The sequence below is a fragment of the Phascolarctos cinereus genome, unplaced genomic scaffold, assembly GCF_003287225.1.
Source record: "Phascolarctos cinereus isolate Bilbo 61053 unplaced genomic scaffold, phaCin_HiC Scaffold_301;HRSCAF=900, whole genome shotgun sequence".
Lineage (NCBI taxonomy): Eukaryota > Metazoa > Chordata > Mammalia > Diprotodontia > Phascolarctidae > Phascolarctos > Phascolarctos cinereus.
Genome location: NW_027555627.1, coordinates 4,389 through 14,258, shown reverse-complemented (window position 1 = coordinate 14,258; position 9,870 = coordinate 4,389). Strand labels below are relative to the sequence as shown.

Sequence of the window (9,870 nt, the reverse complement as noted above, 5' to 3'; positions counted from 1 at the left end):
TTCCCTTGCCACACTGAGCCTTCCCAGAGCATTGGTCCCCCTCTTCCATCCAACGGAATTATATCACCTTGGAAAATTTGTCCAAAGGTGCTATTCTACCAAATCCTCTTGCTTTGTTGGGGCAAAAGAGATTCTAAGAGCTTTACAAAGAAAATAAAATGATTCTTGTCCAACAGTGTGATACAGCCATCTCAATCCATCTCAGGAGAGCTGGTTGTTAAATTCTAAGTGTGAACATTTTCATCTTGGACATCTGACAAATACCACAAGTAAGAGCTGGATCTATTCTTTTATTTCTGTATTTAAGAATGTGATGGAGAAAATAGTAATAGTGCAGACTAAACTTAAAAGTGTGTCAAATATACATTTTATTTTGAGAGAGAGCTGACTTTTAAGCATTTATCAGCACACATCTACATCCTGCCTCTATGGAGAATTTTTACAAGCATTCCCCCAAAAGCTGTCCAGCCTGGAAAGCTGTGGCTGGATTGCCATTTGCATTGTCAAAAGGAGTCCTCCCACTGATACAATCACAGACCCATTGAAGTGTATACCAATGGCAGAGAAGGCCATCTTGGCTCTACTATTTGCTACCACTCTGACCTTGGTCAGGTCCCTTCCCATACTTAGACCTCAGTTTCCTCCACCTAAATACTAAGAATGTTAGACCAGAAAACCTAGCTCTCAGTCATCTCTTGTGATCCTGTGATACCCTAGTTCCCCCTACCCTGCCCCTAGTTTAGACATGAGGAAATTTCAGCAGGGACAGCCTAAGATTTACACAAGGTCATGCACCCAGTGAATGGCAGCCAAAACTGGGATCCTGCCTGAACTATGGTTTCACCCAAACAGAGATAAACTTTTTTCAGTGTTTATAGGAGACATGGACCCTGGTGACCACCCATAGACTCTTTTGAACCTGACGCAAACTTCTGAGCAGGATTAAATTTCTTTGAAACTTATCTATGTATCTAAACCAGCACTGCTATTATTTAATTCCTGCTGATTGGTTCCACACAGATGGAAGACACATGGTGCAAGGACAAGAAAGAGTGACCTACATTCAGAAGGGGCTCACTTTTCATTATTTCATTTTTCCTAGTTGCATATAAAGATGGGAGCACACTTTGAATCAAACATCTGATCATTATGATCAGGGGAGACCTCATGCATGGAGACACAAGCTCATGAACGCTTTTGGGTACTATCATGCTGGGGAGCCAGAAAGATTCTATCTGAGTGGTGAGGTCTTCCAAGTGCTCCCATTTGGGGATAAAATGGCACTGGGTCCATCAAACCCTCAAACCCTGCAGAGCATTCTAGACAAGATGGAATTCTACTTCATTCCTATTTGCTCTATTCTGAGGTTCAATTTAGAGGCAATAAGCAGAAAAGCTATGTCATTATTAGATCTGTACATAGCTTTTAAAGTTATACACAAGTATAATTATAGTGCTTTACAATGGGTAATGCAATTTTTGTGCATCATCTCCTTTGACCACCACAAAGTATCATGTGAGCTCAGTAGTGCAAACCATGAGGTTGTTTGGGATACTGGCAAAGGGTCTGGATTTGGGGACAGAGGATCAAATCCAAGCTCTGCTGATGACTCTCTATGTCACCTTGGTCAAGCCACTTGTCTTAACTAAGGCTTCAGTTCCTCATATGTCAAATGAAGCCATTGGACTCAATATCTTCCAACTTTCCATCCAACTCTAACTATGATCCTATGGCTCTCTTTAGCACTGTAAGATTCATCAAGCATTTTATAGATATTATTTCCTTCAACTCATATCATTTCTGAAGCAAGCAGTGTAAGCATTGTTAACCTCTTTATACAAATGGAGACACGTGGACTTTGGATCCAAGTATGCTAACCAGGAAGTGGCATAGCAGGATTTGAACCCACAGCTTCCAACTCTACCTTAAGTTTCTGTATTGAGAGGTTTTCTATACTGATACAGATTGGTACTTTTTATACAACATGCTGTCCTAGAGAGGTTTTTGAGAGCACTAAGAGGAAAATTGAATTTTCCAAGATCATACAATAAATATTATTCTTCCTGATTTCAGGGACAACAGTTTATCCAATATGCCACATAAGAATAAAATGTGGGATTAGAAATATAAAAAGAGAAGTAAAGAGCTAGCAACTTTGGGTAGCCTGGCGGTAAGTCCTCCAGTCACAGAGATTTTCTCAGCTCTTCATCATTGCATATCTTATGGCAATTCCCTCATAACAAAAAAATGGAACATAGCTTTTATTCATGTCGAGGCTAAAAGAACTAACCAGTTTCAGATGGCTTGATATACAATGTGTCCCAAAGTCCTGGATTGCATCAAGGTAGCTCCCTAGTTTCTAGAAATATATTTGACTAAATTGAAAAGAATTGAATTGAGGCAAATGTCAGCACTATGAAAGCCAAGACTATTTGAGTTACAGCTCTATTACTACTTTTTTGTGCCTTAAAAAATTATTCTAAATTTAAACAACAAAAAAAAGTGCATACTCACAGATGAACACAAATGAGGATGTTATACGGAAGTATGAATTGTCATTTTTTACCTCTCAGTGTAAAATATCTATCATAATTTCCATATGGTATTTTCAAAGGTATTCTGCTGTTTGTGCTTTCTTCTTAATTTCCTTCTATCCACTTATATCTACTTAATTTTTTAATTTAACATTTTATTGTTTCCAATTACTTATGAAAATAATTTTAACATTAATTTCTTAAAATTTTGAATTCTAAATTCTCTCCCTCCTTCCCTCTCCTCATTGGGAAAGCAAGTAATGCAATAGAGGTTATACATATGCAGTCATGAAAAACACATTTTCATATTGCATTGTGAAAGAAAAAGGAAAAAAAAACCAAGAATAATAAACAAAGCTGTTCAAGAAGTGTGCTTTCAATTGCATTCATATTCCATAGAGAGCTGAATAGGAGCTGAAAGGATCCAGCTCTCTCCTGTTAACATATGAGGAAACTGAGGCCCAGAAAAATTAAATGACTTTCCCATGGACACAGACCCTTAGCTGAGAATAAAGTTTAATTCAGATCTTCCTGATTCAAGGCCTAGTGCTCTATTCACTATGTCATGTTTCTGGATGGAAGAAGGTTGCCTAGGAAAGGTAAGCCTGTGGATGAACAGGGGAAACCTAAGAGCATTAGGAAGGTTATTCTGTTTAAGAGTGGGGAAATGAAGGTGGGGGAGGGCTCCTAAGACAAACTTTAAGAACTTCACATGGTTACTAATGGCTTTCCCTGCTGTCTCTCATTACTTAATCTATTTTGTATCTCTCCTTTAGGAGAAAGATAATCCCCAGTCTGAATTTGACTTGGAAAATCTAAAAATGATAGGAAGAGATTTATTTAGTGCAGGAACAGTGACAACGCACAGCACCGTAAGATATGGCCTGCTGCTCATTCTGAAACATCCTGAGGTCCAAGGTAAAGTACAGGAATTGCCATGCTTTCAGACCAGGCTTGCTTTCCCATCCCTGCAGCTTGCTCAGGAGCTGGCCTCTGCTTTCCCCCTATTGGATTTGCATGACTTCCTCACAGATCAGCAACAGGTCAGACAGTAGCATATTGAAGAAAACAGGACCCTAAACAAGACCTGTTTGTTATTTAAGCATGTGGCGGTGTATTATGGGGAATTCAATTCACTTTAAAGCACATATAAAGCTCCCACTGTGCACCCTCAGTTCTATGCTTAGCATATAAAGACTCAAATGAAACACCCCTTTCCTCAAATGGCTTGCCTTCTGCCAGGCATACTGCTGGATCTAAGGAGGCAGAAGTAGGAACCATAGGTAGACCTTACAAATTGACAAATGGAGACTTCATGTAAGGAAAGACTTACCAACTATTAAAATTCTCCAAAGTCCATTCAGCTGTGCAGGAAATAGTGAGTTCTTGCTTACTAGAGATTCTCAAGCAAAGGCTGGTTGACCCTTTGTTCAGTCCATTAGAGTCAGGATTCCTGTTCAGCTATGGATGGCCCTAGGTGAAAACATGTCACCTGTAATGCTGAGATTCTATGCCTCAGCAGCTCAGGGTATTGAGACAGGAGCTGAGATACACAGCTGGTGAATGGTTTAAATCAAGATGATAATGCCATCACCAGCACTATCAAATTCAAATGAAGGCATCTACTTGCTTTGAAAACAAAAGCTGGCATAATAATCATAAAGAATGTGAGGGTTACAAATAACTTGACATGTAATTTCATTTGATGTCTGCTAATGGAGGTGCTTTTTAATCTCCATTTTATAAATCACAATATAGGGTTAGAGGAGTAAGGACCTTAGAAGACAGATAATTTATGATCCTCGTTTTTCAGATAAACAAAATGAGGCTTACATAGATTTAATGACTTGCCTGAATTTACACAGGTAGTGTCTAAAGAGAAATGTAAACACAATTCTTTCTGACTCCCATCCAGTAAATCATGGAAGTTTATCCTATTGCTGTTACAGAAGCCTTTGTATCCTTGACTGAGTAGGAGGAGGACACTGAGCCCATGTGAGAATCATCTTAGGTCATAACAATGGGCAGATATTCCACACAGGCTCAGTTGAGCATTCCCAGGAGAGTGGAACATTGAGTGGTGATTTGTATTTTTTGTCTCTGCAGCAAAAATTCATGAGGAAATTGGACGTGTGATTGGACATAATCGACTTCCTTCCATAAAGGACAGACAAGATATGCCCTATATGGATGCTGTGGTGCATGAAGTGCAAAGATTCATTGACCTCATACCTCTCAACGTACCCCATGCAGTGAACCGGACATCCATTTCCAACAATATATCCTCCCCAAAGTCAGTAGTCTTGGGAGAATGGGATCTTAAACACATTTATTCCAATGATCTCATCATGGACATGAGAAAATGGAGTCCCATTGTCATGATCTCACTTAAAGTTCTCCTTGAGGCAGTGCTTTATTACATACAGCTACTTGCATGTGGTGCTAAATGAAGAATAAGAGAAAAGTGTGCCTTATCTCTGTTCTTCCTGCTTCTCATTCACCACAGTAATGCTCTGGAAAGAAAATGTACAGGAACGTAGCAGGGTGAGGTTGCTCAAGAGAAATGTTTTTGTCCTTTTCTCTTACTAGTCAGTGAAGCAGAATGTATACATACTATTATCTGTCCCATTGTGTAGATAGGGACATTGAGTCTCAGGTGTAATGGCTTCCCTAAGATCATTTAAGTGTTGGAGCTGAGACTTGAACCTAGGTCTTTAGACTCTAAAATGCTGCTTTCTGGGGTTGCTAAATAAACAGTGAATGAATTAAAATGAATTAGATTGAAGTTTCCTAGAAATGGCTGAGCAAAACTATTCTCCCTCAAGGAAAAGTGAAGGGAGCATCACACCTAACTTCACATTTAATGTACCCCACTGAGGCATTGTTCAGTTGAAATGATGAAGGCTTCAGTAAGAACTTACTACGTGAAATTTGCTAGGCCAAATGGTATTGAAACAAGGCGAGAATAGAAGGGTTTTTGACCATTGAAGACTTTAGCTTGTGCAAGAGGGAGCTGAGTTTGGAACCAGGAAAGTCAGCCTAAAGTATTATTTCTTTCCTTCAGACCCAAGCTGTGATTTGATTGGCAAAGTGTCTTCTTGCTGAAGAAACTCCCTCAGAAGGTAGCCTGGTCTGCCCCTAGAGTACTTAAGCATTGCCTGGGGCACTGGCCATTCACATGTTCTGCCCAGAGTCCCACAGGCAGCAGGTGCACACATGATGTATAGACCAAAGAAATGGGGGTAGGGAGAGCACAAATAGCTTAGCACCTCAGCCAAGGTTTCCTGCAAGAGGGGTTACCCAAGCCAATCCTTGAAGAAAGCTGGGGAATCTAAAAGGCTGAAGTGAGCAAGGAGTGGCTTCCAGGTGTGGGACATGGTCAGTATAAAGGCATGAAGACCACAGAGGGAGCTTTGTGGATGGGGAACAGCAGGTGGACTAGTTCAGCTGGAGCCCCAAGGAAGGCTTGATGGGGACAATAATGGGGACATCACTCTGGAAAGCTAGACTGGGGCTAAGCAGATTCTTAATGGTGTGACATCTCATGCACATGCAAAGAAGTATGCATTTTGTACTAGAGAACATAGTGAGTCTCTGAAGATTCTTGGGACTAGACTACAAAGGATATTCGTAATGATACCTGACTCTCCTCTGGAATTTCTTCCCTTTAGGGCACAACAATATTCCCACTGCTCACCCCAGTGTTGCATGACAAGAAAGAGTTTCCCAAGGCTGACCAGTTTGACCCACAGCACTTCCTGGATGAGAACGGGAAATTCAAGAAAAGTGACCACTTCATGCTTTTTCTATTGGTAAAAGAAACCCTTCTCATCTCTACCTCACCCTAAAAGGAGAAATCCTATTCTCTCTCCCACTCTCCTCTGGCTGAGCCTCCTCCCGGCAGTTCTTCTGAAGACACATAGCCCACTCTGACATGACATACACTGTCTTTTCTAGTATTCCCATGACCTGGCTTTTTCTCAGAGCCCTGAATAGATGAGAGCCTCTTGCCTGGCTCACCTGCCCTCTAATTCCATTGCAAGATCCACTACACAAGGGTTACTGTGAGAAGAATGTTGTGAAGAAGGAATTCCTTCCTTCTCCTTATGGCCATTAATGGTTGAATTATAACTAATAATAATAGTTCTCACCATTTGTGCCCATATACTTATTTCTCTTTTACTCCTTTTCCCATTATTGTGCTGGATCAGCAAGTCTGTTTCACTCTGGCTGACTGTGATATTCCATGAAGATTACTAAGCAGAATTCCGTTTCTTTCTAGGCAAACGGTCTTGTGCTGGAGAGGGCCTGGCGAAGATGGAGGTGTTTTTGTTCCTTACCACCATTCTACAGAACTTCACTCTCAAACCAGTTGGAAATCCAAATGAAATTAGAATAAAGCCCAATTATGTTGGATTCAGCACCGTTCCACCACAGTACCAACTGTGCTTTCTTCCTCACTGAGAAGAACACAAAGTTGATTTGGTGAATTAGCAAGCTGGTTCATCTTCTGTACTGAATACTCTCATGTGTTTTCTGGAATCCCTTTGAGGGAAAGAAAAATTCCCACATCTTGATTAAAATGAGTTTTAAATTTCAGAGACATGACAGCCTTGTTGAGTATCTTGTATGTCATTATATGCTGGGGCTGCATTATAGACATTCATGTGCAACCCTTGAACCAATACCTCCAGGCAAATCCTCAATTCTAGATTTAGGATGTGGAGGAAGATCTGTAAAATATCCCCCCTCCAAACCATATTTGTTTGTACTTTTCTTTTCATGTTTCCTTCCAGATGATCCTATTTTTTATTATATAGCTCTTGTTTGTGAATTTGGGGGAGAATGAACAGGGCTATGTTGCTAACAACTCCAGACATGCAAATATGTGTTTTTCCTTCCATACACTGAGGATTCATGACTTCAAAGAAAATGTGGTAACAGGGAAGGATTCCTGGCTTTGGGAGCAGAGGACCTGAGATCAATCCTGCCCCTAATGATAACAACTTGTGTGGCTTTGTGCAAGTCACTTCACCATTTGTTCTCACAACAGATTCTTCACCTCTACAATGAATGGGTTGGATTAGGTAGGCTCAGAATTCCCTAATGAGTCTCCATCTATGATACTTTGATCAGTGGGGTGAGTCCATTCATCAGTGCTTTAGGTCCTTACTGCATTTCTTATTTCACTTTCCTCCTTTCAGCACTGAGCCAGTTCTAACTCAACTTGCTCTCCACTTTCAAATCCCACATCCCTTTGTCCCATGGCACATGCACTACTTTACTGAAAACTAGCAAGAAATTATTCCTACCACTTGCCTTCTCTGTTATTATAACCTTGCAAGTTGTATTAGTATGATTTAGTGAGGTTCGGATTCGCTCCTATAAATGACACTCTCCAATGCACCAGAAAATAATAGGAAATAGATAATTTATTTAGAAGAAGTAAAGCACAGATAGTTTGAATTTGCATAGAAAGCATAAATAATAAGAACAATCAATAATATAGCACCGATCAAGAGAGTCGGTAATGGAAGAGAATACATCACCAATTCAAGGGAACCTCCAAAATCAATCAACGGCTGGGAGCCCCGTTGCAGCCAGTACAAACTTGAATTGTGTAAAGATTTTCCCGGGCGAAGCGTCCTTCCCGCGGGTGAGGCTCAGCGGGCTTACAGGACGCAGTGTTTTTATATTGTTCTAAACAAAGAAGGCTTGGGGCCAAGAAGCCCTTTTTGATGCTTGCGCTATTCATGGTTTGTCCAATACACATCTGACCTTAGCCACGCTCCCATCCGCCTGAGGCTTGGTATTTTGTTTTTTAATAACATCACGTCTCACAAGGAGAGGAGCCAACCCTCCATGTCAACGTGACCTAGGAATGGCTAGTTCCTGGAATGCTAGGCCAAGAACACTCAGGAGATATGGAACGGTCATGACCGAGATTTGAACTGAACCTATTTATTTGAGTGATCTTATTAATTTAAAGGGGAATTTCCAATTTCCATTTCACTTGGCCTTAAGATCATGAGAATAATAGGTGAGGGGCAAAGGTGTGACATGAGTGTATATAGTGCGTATTTTGGTATACATACAACAATTGCATATACAAAGACATAAAAAGAACAAAGCAAGTAGTAGTATGGGGGTAGCTAAGGAATTAAAATACATAGTAGCAGTAGGAGATTTAAAAAGAAAATCATACCAATGATGATTAGTATCTGAGATCACTAAATGAGAAGCTTCGACTAGTCTTCCTGCAGCTATAAGAGTCTGTATTCGATGTTCATTTAACGCGCGTTGGTTGGACTCTAATAACTTTTTGATTTCAGTCGACTGATTCAAGATGTTCATAAGGGGATATAGAGATAGAGACACATGAGGTAGAGGCAAAGATTGGGGTACCCAAGCAAAATTTTTAACTAGGTTAGTGTCTGGTGGAAAGTAAAAATCATTTCCTTGCCAGCGTAGGAAAGATACATTGGATAAGCAACCAGAAAATGGGACAGTAGTAACATCTACAGATAGAAGGTCAGAGTGATTATTAGAGGCTATACAAACATATTGAGTAGATACTTCATATATCATAGAAAAGTTACTCACTGGGTATAAAGTTAGATCACACAAATTGGATGAATGTGAGAGAAGGCAGGGTTCCATCTGCCGAGTCATCATCCCACAAACAATCCCTCCATTAGTTACAACACAATCAGACAGAGTATGAGTTACATTATACCAATCTATATAGTTTCCATAGATATGAGGTAAAGCAAAGTATTTATGTAAGACAAAAGGTATTACATGAAATTGACACATAACAGTCCAAGTTTTAACTTGGTAGAGTATAATAGTTCCAGCGCACCAAAGTGGAGTGCATCTAGCATTCTCAGGTTTTTGCTTTTTCCATACATCTGACAAGTCAAGTATATCGTTCCATATGTGAGAGTTACCTTCCTGTAGTAATCTTTGGGCATTTTCCTTCTGTATGAGGGTATATAAGTTTTGCAAGGAACATTTAGTCCAATTAAATAAAACACCAATGTTTTTCATAAGGTGTAAATTAACGAGGATGCTATTATTAAAGACTTGTAAAAATTGGCCTTGATATTGTAATGTATTTTGGTGTGGCAGGATCGTTGTGGGTAACCATTGGGCATTCACAGTCAAAGCTTGAGAAACATCTTGTCCAGCACTGCGCAGTCTGCTAGCCAAGGTCTCAAGGTCTATAGAATTAACTATACCCAAACCAGTTCCTGCACCACCAAGTAATGTATCATACCAAGCTCTTTTTTTCCTGACACAACTTTCTAAAGAGGGAAAAGTTACATTATAATGA

The 9,870-nt window shown here is 40.0% G+C and overlaps 1 long non-coding RNA gene across 1 annotated transcript; it reads left to right on the top strand.

Annotated features, from left to right (window-relative positions):
• Window positions 1-3,342: 3,342 nt before the first annotated feature.
• Window positions 3,343-6,279, top strand: LOC110204361 (uncharacterized). The gene is made up of 3 exons (XR_013485031.1): window positions 3,343-3,452; window positions 4,641-4,827; window positions 6,206-6,279. It is a non-coding gene; the product is annotated as an uncharacterized LOC110204361 (long non-coding RNA).
• Window positions 6,280-9,870: the final 3,591 nt, after the last annotated feature.